Here is a 16,915-nt window from a genome sequence, read left to right as displayed (position 1 = left end):
ATCTTGGGTGTTGGAATAGAATAAGGACTGAGTTCATATATCTCAATAAACACAGAAATAAATATAGATGTAAAAATATGTGTGTGTACATATATACACGTACATACAAATATGTGTATGTACACGTAGTACACTATTCCCTAACCCTGCCCACTACGTGGGTCTGGGGGCAGCAATACACCACTGGTGATAAGCACACATAACACCCAAATCGTGGTTTCTAAATACCACTCTCCACTAAAAGGAATCAGGGCTTCTTGGAAACATGGCTGATTGCAGGTCTAGGGCAGGGAAAGCAGAAGACGAGACGGAACCATCTTGGGGGGGTCAGAAAGTAAGGACGTGTCCAAAGAACACCGAGAACATCAAGAGAACAGGACAATCCACATGAAGGCTCCCACCGGCCAATCGGAGACAATCTGAATGTCAAAACAATGACAAAAGCGTGTTACAGTCCATTGGATAAAATAGGAATCAATGAAAAATAGAGAGGAGGAAGCTTTTCTACAAAGCAGCAGGGCAGGTAGTAAGTGTGGAAAGAGTATGGAACTAAAAATCACCATGCAGCAGCTATCAGAGAAGTAATTCTGCTGCCAGGAAACATCAGTGGATGCTAAAACCAGTGAGTTAAAAGGCTGGTGAGAAATGGGACCCTTACACGGTCTCGAAGGACATCCCACAAAATATCTACCACAAAGGAAAAAAAGAATAACCAAAGAGAAGCCTGACAAATACCTCCTCGGCCAAATGGTTGAATGAACATCACGAAGAAAGGAACACAGCACAGTCACTCACCACCGGAGAGGACGCGATGAGGAAAGAGCACCACGTCTGTGATATTCCTGCATAAACTCCGTAGCCTAAATCTGACCGCGAGTGAACTGTCACCAAGCCCCACCTGATGGGTTATCTATACGATAACAGGCTCGTAACTGTCAAAAATGTCAAGATCACAGACGTTACGGGAAGATTAAGGAGACATGACCCCTGAGCCTGAATCGGATCCCTGTGCCATGGGGTCACTGTTAAGATCACTGGCCAACCCGGATGGGGTCTGTGGATCAGGTGGCGCTAAGGGTAACGGCCTGATTCGAACAGGGGCGCTGCGGTCATTCATGTTAGAGAGGACCCTTGTTTGCAGGAAGATACGCTCAAGCATTCGGGAGTGACGGGACGTCCTGCTGGCAAGTTACTCTCCAAAGGTTCAGAAAAGCAGTTCTCTGTAGTGTTCTTGCAACGTTAGTGCAAGTCTGAAATGAGCTGCAAGGAAAAAGCCTCGGCCAGAAAGACCAGAGCAAAGTACATAAGTGATTTACAGTCCAGAGGGGGAAACAGCAGCAAACACGGCACTTTTCTGCAAATACAACAAATTCTAGAAAATTCCCTCTCTGGTGCTTCAATGAAACTGCTGGAGTTTTGTTTTTTGTGGTTTTTTGTTTTTTGTTTTTTCAATCCAGGCACCACGACAGGATTAACTACACACATCAGTCACGTTACGCAATGAGGCAACAATGATCTTAACGAGAAGCCTGGAAGCTTCATTTCCTGGGGAAGACGAGGGATGATGGTCCATAACTCATTTAAATTGCAGGTTGTCTGGAAAACCAGAAGCGACCAAGGGCCAGTGTGCACATGTGAGAGAAGGCTCTCAGCGTTCAGCATGAAACATATGCCTCCTAATCTTTGTGCTAATATTTAACAGCAGTTATCAGTTCTCTCAACTTGGAAACACGAGGGTGGTTTCCCAGAGACACTGCCTCACCCGTTGGGTGAAGTTAGCGGCCAAGCAAAGCAGTCAGAAGCGCCCACTGCCTTTTTTCAGATACGCGGCATTCAGAGGCCCCACACCACCACGTTCTCTGGAGGACACTTCAGGCCAGCTCTTGGTTGTCACCCGGTGGCCCCCAAAGCTGGCATTCCCAGCCGGGCTTCATCCCTGCTGTGAGGACGGCTCCCCCCTCCCTCAGTCTGTCAGGCACTTGGCTCGAGAAACACCCACCATGAGTAAGGGTTTTGCTTCCTGTTTCTCATTTGCAATTTTTCCTCATCTTGCAGAATTCGGAAGCCTGAATAACCTTCAGTTCTACTTGCTCGAACTTGGCGGAACATTTCACTAACTACTTTGGCCCCAGAGTACCGAGCAGAGCGCATATTTACTATTCTCCAGGAGAGTAACTCGAACACTGTGGGGATAGAAAGTGCCATGACCGGTAGGTCGGGAACAATTCCTTCCTTCAGCACAGTCAGGACCGAGCAGCTCTGTGAGCTCGGCCCCGCCCTCCAACCCCAATCTGGTAGCTACCCTGCAGCCAGAACACCCCTGTAAAAGCACAGATACGATCCGTTCAGAGCCCCTTGTTCCACAGGCCCGGCTCTGGTGTCATCTCCCTCCATTGTCCTTACTCCCAGCACCTCCAGTGGCGGGTCTGTCCCCCGGGCCTCCTTCCTGGTCTCAAGAGCAAGACCGTCCCCTTTCACTGAGTAACCTCACACGCGTCCCGTCTTAGCTCCGAGACCACTTCCTCAACAAGCCTCCCTTAGTCTCTGAAGGTCAGGCCAGGCCCCCGAATCTGTCTGCCCGACTTGACGAGAATCTCCACGAGGCCCGAGACCCTATCTGCCCGCTCACCACTCTGTACCCAGGTCCTTGGGTATGGCAAAGGCCGAGGCTCGATAAAGAAACCACCAATATACTGCAGATGCTGGGCATCAGCGATGATGAAAGGGGGAACAGAGAGGCACTCGCGAACTAGTAAAAGAAGGCTGTACACAAGCAATTACGACCAGGAAACAATGATTTGCCATCATAAAAAGATGCATATAAAGGCTGTGGGGAATCGCATCTAAGAAAGCTGTAAGATAGACCCTTTTAAAATAAATACCTTTGGGGCGCCTGGGTGGCTTGGTCGGTTAAGCGTCCGACTTCGGCTCGGGTCATGATCTCACGGTCCGTGAGTTCGAGCCCCGCATCGGGCTCTGTGCTGACAGCTCAGAGCCTGGAGCCTGTTTCAGATTCTGTGTCTCCCTTTCTCTCTGCCCCTCCCCTGTTCATGCTCTGTCTCTCTCTGTCTCAAAAATAAATAAATGTTAAAAAAAGAAATTAAAAAAATAATAATAATAAAATAAATAAATACCTTTAAAATAAAATACCTTTTTGATTTCTTATCAACAATGTTTCAAGTCACCTTAGGGTGGTCTAGATATAACCTAGAACCTCGTTTATTTTAAAGCCGTATACAGGAGAACTCACTGGAAACTTACTGACGTCCATCAGCACCAAACTGCTCATTACCAAGAACTCACAGACGGTCAGGATGGCGACCAAATCATGGATTGTCCAAAATGGAACAATTCTCGCTCTCTTCTTTTTTTTTTAAGTTCTATTTCTTTTGAGAGAAGGCGCTAGCAAGGGAGGGGCAGAGAGAGAGGGAGAAGTTCCAAGCAGGCACCACACCCATCACGCAGAGCCTGACGCGGGGCTTGGACTCACAAACCATGAGGTCATGACCTGAGCTGAAACCAGGAGTGGGATGCTTAACCAACTGAGCTACCCAGGTGCCCCCAAAATGGAACGCTTCGAAGTGTGAACGGGGCCTTATAAATAGTCATACCTTGCCTCTAACCAGATGTAAAGAGGAACTGCCCCTAGGAAAACCAGGATGTGGGGCTGTTCCGCTTATAGGAGATAGCTGCTCTTTTATTCAAAATCCTTAGACCAGATAGGTTTCAGAACTCAGCAGTATGGGGATATCAGAAATATGGTGCATATACCGTATAGAACAAGAACACCCCCAGCAATATCTAGAGAACCCCTTAATCCACACAGTAATATTCTGCAGTAAAACGTGAACATTCACACTGATTGGGATTAGTGAAAGCTACGAATAGCTCTGTGCCAATTCAGGGCAGACCATCCTGCCAAATGAGTCATGACAAAAACTTTCAGTTTTCAGGGTTTTTGGGGATTGCAAATGAGGGATGCGGGCTCTGTAATTAATTTCAAGTTATTTCTATCCTTGGAATATATTAGCGTTCCCACGTCACACAAGGAAATCAGCATCTTCTTCCTTAAACTGTACTTACGTTATAAATTAATCTGGCACACACTCTACTTAAATTAGTGAATAATAGCATATTTTTGTCCTGAAATCGAAAAGTTTAATGCAAACTTCCTTTGCATGAAAGTAGGATATTTTTATAACATTTGAAATCTTAAGTAACCACTTAAAAATTATTATTGCCTTTATGCTACATCTACCTAGCAATATGGATATGTTTCTCCTTTTCCGATCTAATGTATAAAATATTTATTTATAAAATAAGAAAAGCCTTAAATAGAGATTCAAATTTCTCTCAGGGGTGCCTGGGTGGCTCAGTTGGTTCAGCATCTGACGTCAGCTCAGATCCTGATCTCACGGTTCCAGAGTTCAGGCCCCGCGTCAGGCTCTGTGCTGACAGTGTGGAGCTTCAGATTCTCTGCCTCCCCTTTCTCTACCTGTCCCACACTTGCTCTCTCTCTCTCTCTCTCTCTCTCTCAAAATAAATAAATAAACATTTTTTAAAAATTTCTTTTGGGCACCTGGGTGGCTCAGTCGGTTAAGCGTCCGACTTCAGCTCAGGTCACAATCTCGCGGGCCGTGAGTTCGAGCCCCACGTCGGGCTCTGGGCTGATGGCTCAGAGCCTGGAGCCTGCTTCCGATTCTGTGTCTTCCTCTCTCTCTGCCCCTCCCCCGTTCATGCTCTGTCTCTGTCTCAAAAATAAATAAAACGTTAAAAAAAAATTTTTTTTTTAAATTTCTTTCAAACATCCTCCCTAGGGTTCCTTTACAATGACAACAGTAATGACATTGTTCCTTCTCCTATAGCATTTTAAACATTTCATTTCCAAAATTAAATTTATTACCAAAAATAATTTTATGAGTACCAAGTTAGAGCAAGTTTATTTATTTTGTTTTTGTTTATTTATTTATTTGTTTCGTTTTGAGTGGAGTATGAGTGGGTACACGAACCATTCTCCCATTTCACAGAAGCCCTACTGCTCTGTGGCCACCATCTTGGGAAACACAAGGACTAAATACCTACAGTGGCACAAATGCAAACTGACTCAAAGAATTGTCTGGAAAGTTTACCTGCACCATTTTTAAAAATCACTTAAAACCATTTTGAATGAAAGCACAGATATCATTGCAATGTGAGAAGTACAATACACACTGGGTTGCTCGGGGTCTGTGGAATGTGGGCAGAAATTCAGTTCACAGATCCGTGGGCACATGTGAAGAAAGCAAACACAGTAAGGCTAACAACGGTCAAGGTGAAGACCTCCCAGAGACCTTCCCCCCATAAGGGCCAAAGCACTTATATCAGTGTTTACATTTACTGACTTGAATTGTGCATAAATATATGCATTTTTGGAGGCATTTTTTTGGCCTCCAAAAAAAACCACTCTTCTGATTTTTCAGATCACGATGGTGGTAGGGATATCCATAGAGCACCCGTGATGCACCTGCTATTAAAGTCTATGCTTTATACACATGATCTCATTAACTCTCACAGTAACCCTATGAGGTAGGCACTCTAATCATTACCATTTGAGGAAGAAGAAGCTATGGCTTCGCCCTGGCCCGAGCTGATTCCCCATCACAGCTCCACTATCATGAGAACCGAGTGTCCGCAAGTAGGCTTCAACCTTGAGTGGACAGTGCTCATCTATGCGTGCCCTTTGGGCCCTCAGACATAAATGCTAGAAAGCTGGTGTCCAAGCTTCACTTGGATACGGCGCTGGTTCTGACAGCTGCTTCCACAAGTCAGGAACATTTCAGGAACGTGAGCGTTAAAGTCACCCTGGGGGCTGCAGATCAGAAAGGAAGCACACAGCCACAGTTGTCGCATTTCCCAACACTTTCTGTTTCATTTGCTCTTTGCTCTGAGGGAGGTGCAATGAAGAATACAAATCACCCACAAGCAAGGATGGAACAAGATAAGTGAGCTGTCTGGGGCTTTTTCTAAATGAGGAAGTCTTCTGACCCTGTATGACCCCAGGGCTGCAATGATGACAACACTTTGGGGGGAGGGGGTGTGATCTATCCCACCAGGTCCGCCAGCAAAGATAAACATGGGTTTTAAACCTGGAGTCCCTAGACCGAACTTTGTAAAACCTTCGCCTCCATCCGACCCCATCCCTCTGGTGATGTTGGCAACCTCATGATGGCAGGAGGCAAGGGGACAATGAGGTTACAAGGGTAGGAGGTTTAATCCCGCCTCCAGCCTTTTTTAGCCTGCAGAATGAGGCAGGGGAGAACTGAGGAAAGTGACCACTGAACTATACAGTTTCCTTAGGAACGTACAGACCATTAGGCACCTGGGTGGCTCAGTCGGTTAAGCGTCCAACTCTTGGTTTTGGCTCAGGTCACGACCTCAGAGTTGGAGAGTTGGAGCCCCACACCGGGCTCTGCGCTGACAGTGCGGAGCCTACTTGGGATTCCCTCTCTCTTCTCTCTCTCTCTCTTTCTCTCTCTCTCTCTCTCTCTCTCTCTCTTCCCTACCATGCTTGCTTTCTCTCAAAATAAATAAGTAAACTTAAAAAATAAAAAGAATGTACAGACCAAATCATTCTGCACCTATCCTTTCTAATGCATCAAGAACGAGGGTTCAAGAGATTATATCCATACCTAGGGATTCATCGAAGGAAGGGGCTCATCACAGCATCACGTTGTTAATTTTCTCACACCGGCTGCTGTGGAAGTAACAGAGCACAAAAGGCAACAGTGTGCAATGTGGAGTCTGGCTGAGATGCTGGGTTCCAAATCCTAGCTCAATCATTCAATAGCTGCGTGACGGACAGGTAGCTGACCCTATCTGTTCTCTCCTTTGCAAGGAGTAGGTGAAGAAACACGTAAAACATCTAGAATAACTCTTTATAGCTCACATGGGTTATGGTATAAAAAGGTATAAAATTTCCAGACAGCAGCTTGGCTATAGGTATCAAAAATTTTAAGTGGCATCCTTTGACCCAGCCACGTCGCTTCTAGGAATGTTTCCCAAGCAATTTAAACAATCATGTGTGAGACGTGTAGTCTTAAAAAAAAAAAAAAAACTGTAATAATCATGAAATCTGTTGCAAATACAAAGATAATATTCTTTCTTGTAAAAAAAAAAAAAGGCTGTGTGCAGATAAATTATTTCCCAGATACATCTGAATTATGAAAATCTAAGAACAGTTTTAAATCCATCACCTTTTTTGAGTATTTTCCAGAAGAACTCATAGAAGGTGATACGGACCTAAAAGGGCAGAAATCACGCTGTGACTACTGGTCGTGTTTGGGTCCGGACGCCAGTACCTAGATGGCATCCAATTCTGCAATTCAGCAAAGCGAGAATCATGGACAGATTTCAAAGCATATGGACTCCGGCTCGTACTGCATGTTCAAACCTTCTTTCCATATGGAAAACAGGAAAACAAGCGACCCTAATTTTCCCTTAATCAGCATGTCCTCTGAGCACTGCCTTTGCAGAACAGGAGTAGCACTCGGAAAGGCACAGCGTCTCCTTTCGGGACTTAAGAGTTCGCTTAAGACTGCCTCTCTTTCCATGGATACATTGGTGGCCGTGAAGCCACCCATTTAGGCCAGCCCAAAAAAAGGCATCGCGTAGTCCTCAAGGGATGCCAGGAATGTAGGAGAGACATTTAATAAGACAGTGCACGTGAGAAAAGTGTGAACAACAAAGTGGGTAAATGAGACACACACACTAGCTCGGGGAGAAGGAGCAGGGCAGGGAGTCAGGCAGGACCTGAATTCCCTGAACTGTTTTTTCTTTTTTTTTTTTTTAAGTTTATTTATTTATTTTGAGGGGGAGGGGAGGGGAGGGGAGGGGAGGGGAGGGGAGGGGAGGGGAGGGGCAGAGAGAGGGGAGAGAGAGAGAGAGAGAGAGAGAGAGAGAGAGAATCCCAAGCGGGCTCTGTGCTGGTGACACACAGAGCCCGGACTCGAAGGACAGAATCCCAGGACTCTGGAATCATGACCCAAGCCAACATAAAGAGTCACATGCTCAACCTGACAGAGCCACCCAGGCGCCCCTCCCTGAATGGCTGTTACCACTCAAGTCCTCTTCACTCAGCAGACCAACAATGGGTGTGTTTTGACACACTGTGGATACAGCAAAGACAAAGGGAAAGGGGCGGGAGGAAGGAAGAGAGGGCCGTGCTTTCGGTGCTTAGCTCTGAAAAGGCAAGTTAACAGGGATTTTCAGAAGGACCAGCCTACTGGAACCTTCTAAGAAAACCTATCTGCATAAAATGACACAACTGTTTGCTGCCATCTGATTTCAAATCCATTACTGGCAGACTGTGATGAAAATCAACGCCTTCCCCAAAAACAGTTGCCTGGAAATGATTTGCTCTGAAAACGGCTGACTTTGAAGGGCACTGTCTATCTTTCCCCCTGGCTGAGAATAAATACTTCCCTCCCTCGGTCTACATCCACAGGCTGTGCCTGAAGCTGTGCCTGGACAGTCTCCTTCCTGCTGCCACTTTTCCTTTGAAGATCTTCTTTGAGTTGTCCCCTCAGCCAGTAAGCTCTCAACAAAGGTATTACTATGGGGATGATGATGACGATCTGCTATTATTATCATTATTACAGAGCCATTCAATTCAGCTCTTTATGTTCAAATCAGGTGGAGACCCAACACATAACCAACTCCGGCACTGGAGCATTCATGAGTTTGCTTCCATCGATAAGTTATCCTGATGGCCAATGAATTCCATTAGCGTCGAGCCAAAACTGCTACCCAGTCTAAGTACAGAAACACCCCTGAGCCAAGAACAAATATGTCCCCACCAGCTGCAGAACGGTCTTCAAATATTTCTAAACAACACTTCCTGGACAAGTTCCGGGTCGAACCGGAAGCTGAATCTGGTGCCCACTGTGTGGTCACCATTCCCTCCTCCTGCCAACCCCTCCCAGGGCCATACTGGTTGCCTTCCCTCTCCTTGCTGAAGCAGGATGAGCTCCGCAGCTTAGGTTTGGTGCCGAGCACATGTGGATCCGAACCTCACCACTCACAACCTGTTAACTTCTCCAGATCTCGGGTTCCTCATCTATAAATAGAGATCTTAAAGGCGACGTGGCGACATCTCTGAGCAAGAGCTAGATGAGGAGGAAGATGGGATGACTGCTTTGGCCTCCTCTAAGACGTCCCCCCGCAAAATTTCAAACATGGAGCCAGGCCTCCATCCAGTAGAGTGGACAAAGACAGATTCTCTCACAAAGGAGTGGGGGAGTACCCAGGGTCCATCTTCCGGGATACTAGCACGGTCCCCACCGTGCACAGTGGCGGCCAGATTAATCTTCCGAACCATTGTCTCCCCTGGCACAAAATCCTTCAGCGGCTCCATGAGGCCCACAGAATAAAATCTGGGCCATAACTCAGCCTGTCCTACCTTTCAGGCTTCATATCCCACCACCTCCTCCCAAAGCTCACAGCTTCACGAACTTGAAAACAGGCATATCCCTGTATAAAGTCCTTGTGAGCAGGAATCTCATCTTATTCATCTTTAAACCTTCACAAGTATCAAGCACAGTGCCTTGCAAATAACAATATGCAGTAATTAGTAATTATTTATTGATCGGTGTTGGGGAAGGTCATGGAAAAGACGGGACCGCCAGCTGACCTGTGAGCGGGACCTCACCAATAGGAGGCTCCTCGCCCTCTCCTCTGTCCTTGGAATGTGGCTTCTGCTTGCCTTTCCTGCTCCCAGAAGCTCCTCCAAGGACACAGCCTTGAGATGGTGATGTCATGGTGAGAACACCTGCATGGTATACTGACTGAACCCAGTTAAGGCCTCTATGTAAACTTCGAAGGTCTGGAGGGCAGGTGCAGGGATCTAATCATCTTGCTGCAGCCAAGACAAGCCTCACAGGAAGTGCCCTTTGCTTATTAAAACTGCCACCTACCTCCTCCCTCATCTGTCTCTGCCCTCTGAGTTCAGGGGCCAATTCCAGATCATACCAGGGAAGCTCGCGAGAAGGTTGCAAACCAGGGATAAGAAAGTGGAAAAATCCCTCCCGGAGAACCCACGGTTGGCACGGGTTGGGGAGGAAAAAGCAGATGATATGAACTATGTGATGTGATGGAAAAAACTTACTATGAATAAGTGGTAAGTAAGTAGGGGGAAAACTGATTGCGAAAAGCATGCGACATAAAGAAGAATAATTTTGCTACGTTCGTGACATTTTCCAGATAAATCGAGCTCAGTATGTTAACAAACTTTTGAAATATATTTACTCAACTTTTCATTTAAAAAATCCTGGGGCGCCTGGGTGGCTGAGTCGGTTGAGCATCCGACTTCGGCTCCGGTCATGATCTCACGGTCTATGGGTTCGAGCCCCGCATCGGGCTCCGTGCTGACGGCTCAGAGCCTGCTTCAGGTTGCGTCTCCCTCTCTCTGCCTCTCCCCCACTCTCACTTTGTCTCATGCTGTCTCTCAAAAATAAATAAATGTAAAAAAAATTTTTTTAATAAAATAATTTTATTGGAGCACCTGGGTGGCTCAGTCAGTTGAGCGTCCGACTTCAGCTCACGTCATGAGTTTAAGCCCCACGTCGGACTCTCTGCTGTCAATGCAAAGCCCACTGCGGATCCTCTTGTCTCCCTGTCTCTCTCTGTCCCTTCCCTGCTCTCACTGTCCCTCTCTCTCAAAAAGTAAATAACATTTAGGGGCACCTGGGTGGCTCAGCCAGGTAAGCAGCTGACTCTTGGATCCAGCTCAGGTGATTATCTCACGGTTCGTGGGTTCAAGCCCTGCATCGGGCTCTGTGCTGACAGTGGGAACCCTGCTTGGGATTCTCTGTCTCCCTCTCTCTCTGCCCCTCCCTGCTCTGTCTGTCTCTCTCTCTCTCTCTCTCTCTCTCTCTCTCTCTTCAAAAAAATAAATAAATAAACATTAAAAAAAAAAAATCTTACCAAGCCAGTACTCTAAAAAGCCCTATGTGCCAAGCGCAATCACCAGGGGGTGATACAAAGGTGATGAGGGCATGATCTCCATCCTCAGAGTTGACACAGCAGTGATGGACTCAGGCACATAAGCAACCAACTCCAAAATGAGGCATCTCGTCCTGAAGGTGACTCTAGGGAAACAAACTGATGACGGTGGAACTTTCGACGGGGCACTTCAGGATGTCTTCCATCCCATGACAACTCAACAGCAGCATTCAACACCACCGGCTCCTGGTTCGCTCTCTGCAACAGACTCCCCCACCCTCAACGCCATCTCATTAGCTTCACAAGAATGTGCCCCTGAGTTTTATAAAGGTGACTTTTTTGTGGAGGGCATTCCGGGGGTGTTTTAGTGGGAAAAACCCAGAAGAGCTAACTCTGGGAGACTTCAAAGAAGAGGGGCCATCTGAACTGGGCTTGGAGAGATCAGAGATCCTCAGGTGAAAAGAAAGGAAGAACATTCCAGACAAGAGGAAGAACAACAACAGAGGCAAGAGGGAGGAAGTGTACGTGGCAGGATTGAACCGGTAACAGGGAGAGGCTGTGCCACAGGGAAAGGGTAGAAGCGGGAGAGACACAGCCGGAAAGCCCGTCCAAGACTGGCTAATTAACAGAGAGCCATTTGTTCGTGCACCTTAACAAGGGTCCCTGTTGACCGATGAGGGGAAACACCCCATACACCCCTGGGCACACGTGAACATGGCTGGTGTGCTTTCCACCTGCTGTCCCGTCCTGTTCTTTCCTAGGCAACACAGCACACGAGCCCTGCTAGCTCTAAGGTACTACACGGGCCCGTGGGTGGATGGGAGATAACAAACGGAGAACTAGGTCAATCATTACAATTTAATTCAACCAATATTTATCGAGTGCTGGGTGTACGCGAGTCATTTTGCTGAGCCCTGAGGAACCCATGACGGTACTCCAAAGTTTATCATCAGAGTCGAGAAGGCAGCCATGAATAACAGATGCAGAATGTGATATCTGTAATATAACCCAGAAAAATCTAAGGCCTTTGAATAAGATCTTCAAACCTTATCCCTCCAATGAAGCGGAGAGCCCAGCAAATCTCCATCATGCTATCAGTGCAGCCAGTCAACCAAGCTGACGTGGCCTCCACACCCGATGGTGCTGCCATTTTGGCTTCAGCCGTGCGGAGGGAACGCAGATGGGAAGGGGCCTCAGCGAGGTGCAGCCAAGACCACCAGTTTCCTCTGGGCTTCCCAAGTGCCCGTAGTTTGGGCTTGACCCTAACGATCCATGCCCCAGCCCTTCCGTGGCCTTCCGTGGGCGTAACTCAGAGACCGTGAACGAGCATACCTCACACCTGGACAGGGAGGAGCCTCCTAAGCCACAAGCCAGTCTCACCACCCAGGGGAGAGCAGGATCCCCATCACACGTGAGCCAACAGGACGCCCGTCCTGAAAACTTCCGCTGTGCTCATGCATGGTTTCGGGGCACCTCACCATCCAGTCTCTCGGTGCTCCAACTTGGGTCTCTCATCCATATTAAGGACAACGGTCTACTGTGGACCTGTGCATAATCCCTTCTCTGTCTTTATAAACCAAACCAAAACAAACAAAAGAGAGTACAAAAAAATATTTTCATACCTGTGCATTACTTCCTCTTAGAAACGTATCAAAGCACCCCAAAGATAGGCCTGGTTATCATCAAAAACACAATCTGGCCCCCTTCTGCAAGGCCCACGGTGCGTAGGAATGACCAATGCATGCCCCCTTACATCTCCTCTCAAAAGCGACAGGCTCTCGGCCCTGCCACCCCCGGGCCACAGTAATTACCTACCGTTTTCCAAAACGTAAGGGGAAAATGTTCCCAATCCTTTCAATCACCTTCCACCCCCCCCCCCGAAAACTTGCTCTGTCCTCAAAACAAAGCCTTTCTCTACTGGGAAACATGGGAGCACAGAACTTGAGGTAGCTGTGGCCGCCCAGACTGTCCCTGTCACTCCCAGGATCCATCTAACCCCACCACATCAGACCACGCCCCATGTGCCAAGAATGGAAGGACTTTTCAACCCATCTCACCTTTGCTCTTCCTCTTCTGTCAACCAAAGATGCCCCGCTCGCCCTTTGGCCACCAGTCGACACTGCCATCGGCCATCGTCTTTCTGGCAGGTGGGAAGTAGGGAGTGAAGCACACCCCGTTTCGCTGGCCAAAGACACAGCGCCTTGGGCTTGCTATGCTTTTATGAAGCACACATTTCATTCTTTCTGTTACTACAGATGGTTATCTACACGCCTGTCTCTCTAAGTAAATGATAAGCTCTTTGAGAACACGAAATTGTCAATTTTACATCTCCGCAGCCCAGTTCAAAAATGTCTCCCGAAGGAATTAAATCTCCTGAGAGTTTCCTTTAAAATATGTGCTTGCAGGGGCGCCTGGGTGGCTCAGTCGGTTAAGCGTCCGACTTCAGCTCAGGTCACGATCTCGCGGTCTGTGAGTTCAAGCCCCGCATCGGGCTCGGTGCTGACAGCTCGGAGCCTGGAGCCTGCTTCAGATTCTGTGTCTCCCTCTCTCTCTGACCCTCCCCCGTTCATGCTCTCTCTCTGTCTCAAAAATAAATAAATGTTAAAAAAAAATTTTTTTTTAATTTTTTTTTAAAAATAAAATAAAATACGTGCTTGCAGAAAGCGGTCTTCAACTTGATTTCGTCATTATCATATTTGTTTTCCTAGTACTTGAGGCTAATTTTGAGGACTTTTTTTTAAAGCCTGGGTCCCACACCAGAGGGAATATAAGTTTCCCCCCTCTGCCTTACGTCAGAGACATTATGTATCTTCTTCCCAATTATTTTACAATTCACTCTTAGTTATGATCCATATGTTATCTTGCCAGGTCGTATGATTTAATGAAAACCAACTCTGCACAAGGATCAGGTGAGATGAAAAATTTGAGCACAACATAAAAGCAACCCAACAATAAATTTGCTATTGTACAGTTGTGGTATTTCACTGAATTTCCTCATCCACTGTAGCTCTCGTAAGAACAAATAAATGGTTCCTCATTTGGTCGATAATTCACAACAAGTACACAAATGCGTTCATTTTCCTTTACAGATCTGTTATTAGAGCAATAAATTTGTCTTCATCCACACAAGTAGTAGTAGTAAACCATTATTGGATGTATTATATTTAAATGCTCATGCTCCAAATGCTATTCTAAGGCTGCTTTTACTCAATTTTATTTTCATGTTCATTTATTTATTTGGCGAGAGGGAAACAGAGAGCAAGTGGGAGAGGGGCAGAGAGAGGGGGAGACAGAGGATCCCAAGCAGGCTCCAGGCTGTCCGCGCACAGCCCGATGCGGGGCTCGAACCCACAAACGGCCAGATCGTGACAGGCTACTTTCACTCACTTTTATCCTCATACCACAATGGTGATGAACCTGTGAGCAGCCACGACAATTAATTCACTACCATATTCAGGCACTGCTGTGCTTCCTCTAACCAGAAATCTTAGAATTCAAAGTACAACACACAAAAAAAGTTAATTCTTTACTACAGAGTCCAACAAAACATACCAAGTACTTCATCTAGCCACCAGATCCTGGGCAGGTCACTTGATTTCTCCAGCTAAAAAACCGATGGAGCAGACTATAATCTCTAAGGAAACTCCCAATTCTAGTATTCTATGAGATTAAGTACTTTTATCTGATTCCCTATTTACCAATCCACCCAAATTTACTTCCTACAACATAATTTAATTCCTCAATAGGTGCTTTATCAACAACGTTGCTTTTACAACATCGCAAAAAAAATTTTTAACTTCCTTTTAATGTTGATTTATTTTTGAGAGAGAGACAGAGAGCAGGCAGGGGAGGGGCAGAGAGAGAGGGAGACACAGAATCCGAAGCAGGCTCCAGGCTCTGAGCTGTCAGCACAGAGCCTGACGCGGGGCTCGAACTCAGGAACTGCGAGATCATGACCTAAGCTGAAGTCAGACGCTTAACCCAACAGAGCCACTGAGGCACGCCATCATGACAAAATTTTTTAAATGATTTTGTGCCGTATGCTACTCACACTATGAAGATGGGGGAATCATTATCAGTTCTGAAGACCATCTAGCATGTCATTTGGGAACCCACAAAAAGAATGACATAATCCTACAACTCAGCAACAAAAAAACCAAATAACTGATTCAAAAATGGGCAAAGGATTTAAGCAGATATTTCTCCAAAGGAAATCTACAAATAATGAAGCACATGAAAAGATGCTCAACACCACCACCTAGTAGGGAAATGCAAATCAGAAGCCCAAGGAGATACTGTTTCACATCCATCAGGAGGGCTATAGAAAGAAAGAAAGAAAAGAAAGAAAGAAAGAGAGAGAGAGAGAGAGAGAGAGAGAGAGAGAGAGAGAGAAGAAAGAAAGAAAGAAAGAAAGAAAAACAGAAAATAACAAATGTTGGCCAGGATGTGGAGAAACTGGAACCTTCATGCATTACTAGAAGGGCGTAAAATGGAATTGCCACTGTGGACAAGTTGGGTGGTTTGTCAAAATTTTGAAACCTGGAATTACCAGATGATCCACTGCATTGAAAGAATGGAAAGCAGGAACCAGGCCTGATACTTTTTACAGGAATGATTACTGCAGCTAAATGGTAATAATAACAATCCAGGCAACCATCAACAGATGGACGGAAAAACAAAATGTGGGACTATTACTCAGTCTTAAAAAGGTATGAAGTTCTGGCACATGCTACAACACAGATGAACCTGGAAAGCACTCTAAGTGGGAAAAAAAAAAAAAAACAGTCACAAAAGGACAAATATTGTAGGATTCCACGTATATGAGGTAGCTAGAGTGATCAAATTCATAGATAGAAAGTATGATGGTTGTTGCCAGGGGCTGAGGGCAGCGGGGTTCTTGTTCACTCAGTACAGAGTTTCTGGGCGCCTGGATGGCTCAGGTAGTTAAGCATCTGACTTCAGCTCAGGTCATGATCTCGCGATTCGTGAGTTCGAGCCCAGCATCAGGGTCTGTGCTAATAGCTCACAGCCTGGAGCCTGCTTCAGATTCTGTGTCTCCCTCTCTCTGCCCCTCCCCTGCTCCTGCTCTGTCTCTCTCAAAATTAAGTAAACATTAAAAAAAATAAAAACAAAAATAGGCACAGAGTTTCTGTTGGAGATATTAGTAAGTCCTTGGGTGGACAGTGATGACACCTGCGAACACTGTAAACGCACTTAACGCCACTGGATTATATGCTTAAAGAGGTTTGTAACGGTACATAACTTTTACCACAATAAAAAGAAATAAGAAGGCAGGCATTTGTGAATTCACTGCTTACTCCACTATTGCCTTTGGTCCCATCATGCATGACAGTTAGTCTTTGATTCCAGGCAACTTGAAGTATTGACTGGCCACATGCACACGTGCGCGCATGTGTGTAACTGTGTGCACACACACACACATGCACACACCCAAAGAATGAGAGAGCAAGAGAGGCAAAATGAGGATTTTCAAATTTTAGTAAGGGCCAACTTCCCCTTCATGGCGAGGACACCTCAAACCAAGTGAGGACAAAGCCTCTCCTGGACGTACAAAGAAAGGGCTAGATTCTCCCAGCACCGACCTCCGGGGCGAGAGCACAGCAGTAAAATTTATTAGCAGCACTGCTGGCTACGGGGTCTACCTTGAGGGAAAAGGAAGTAGACGGCGGAGACAGCTATCAGGACTTACCCACATGGTTTTCCTGAATGACAAAAGACACCAGACAACAGTTGAATTCTACACGCCAAACGAAATGTGAAAGAACCGTGGAAAAACGACAGTAACGACAAAGCAGTATGTTGTTCTATGCCTAGGATAGAAGAATCTGTCTTTTAGAAAATAAAATGGATACGCCCGGCCAAAATTTTGTCATATTAGCACTGTTGCTTCCCCTACAATCTGAGCCGACGCCACATG

The 16,915-nt window shown here is 46.2% G+C and overlaps 1 protein-coding gene across 5 annotated transcripts in view; it reads right to left on the bottom strand.

The window, feature by feature from the left end:
* Positions 1 to 16,915, bottom strand: part of IRF2 (interferon regulatory factor 2) — an 87,455-nt gene that overhangs the window by 59,241 nt on the left and 11,299 nt on the right. The window contains exon 1 of one of the 5 annotated variants that reach the window (XM_047091074.1): positions 2,883 to 2,910. The exons of the other annotated variants lie outside the window; for them this stretch is intronic. The gene's annotated coding sequence lies outside the window, so the exon portion shown is untranslated. Of the gene's footprint in view, positions 1 to 2,882; positions 2,911 to 16,915 lie in introns of those variants that run through there. 5 annotated transcript variants of the gene reach the window in all.

This window comes from Lynx rufus, unplaced genomic scaffold (genome assembly GCF_022079265.1).
Source record: "Lynx rufus isolate CCGP_SWC_20201006 ecotype Redwood Valley unplaced genomic scaffold, mLynRuf1.p SCAF_3, whole genome shotgun sequence".
Classification (NCBI taxonomy): domain Eukaryota; kingdom Metazoa; phylum Chordata; class Mammalia; order Carnivora; family Felidae; genus Lynx; species Lynx rufus.
This window is presented reverse-complemented; position numbering and strand designations above follow the sequence as displayed.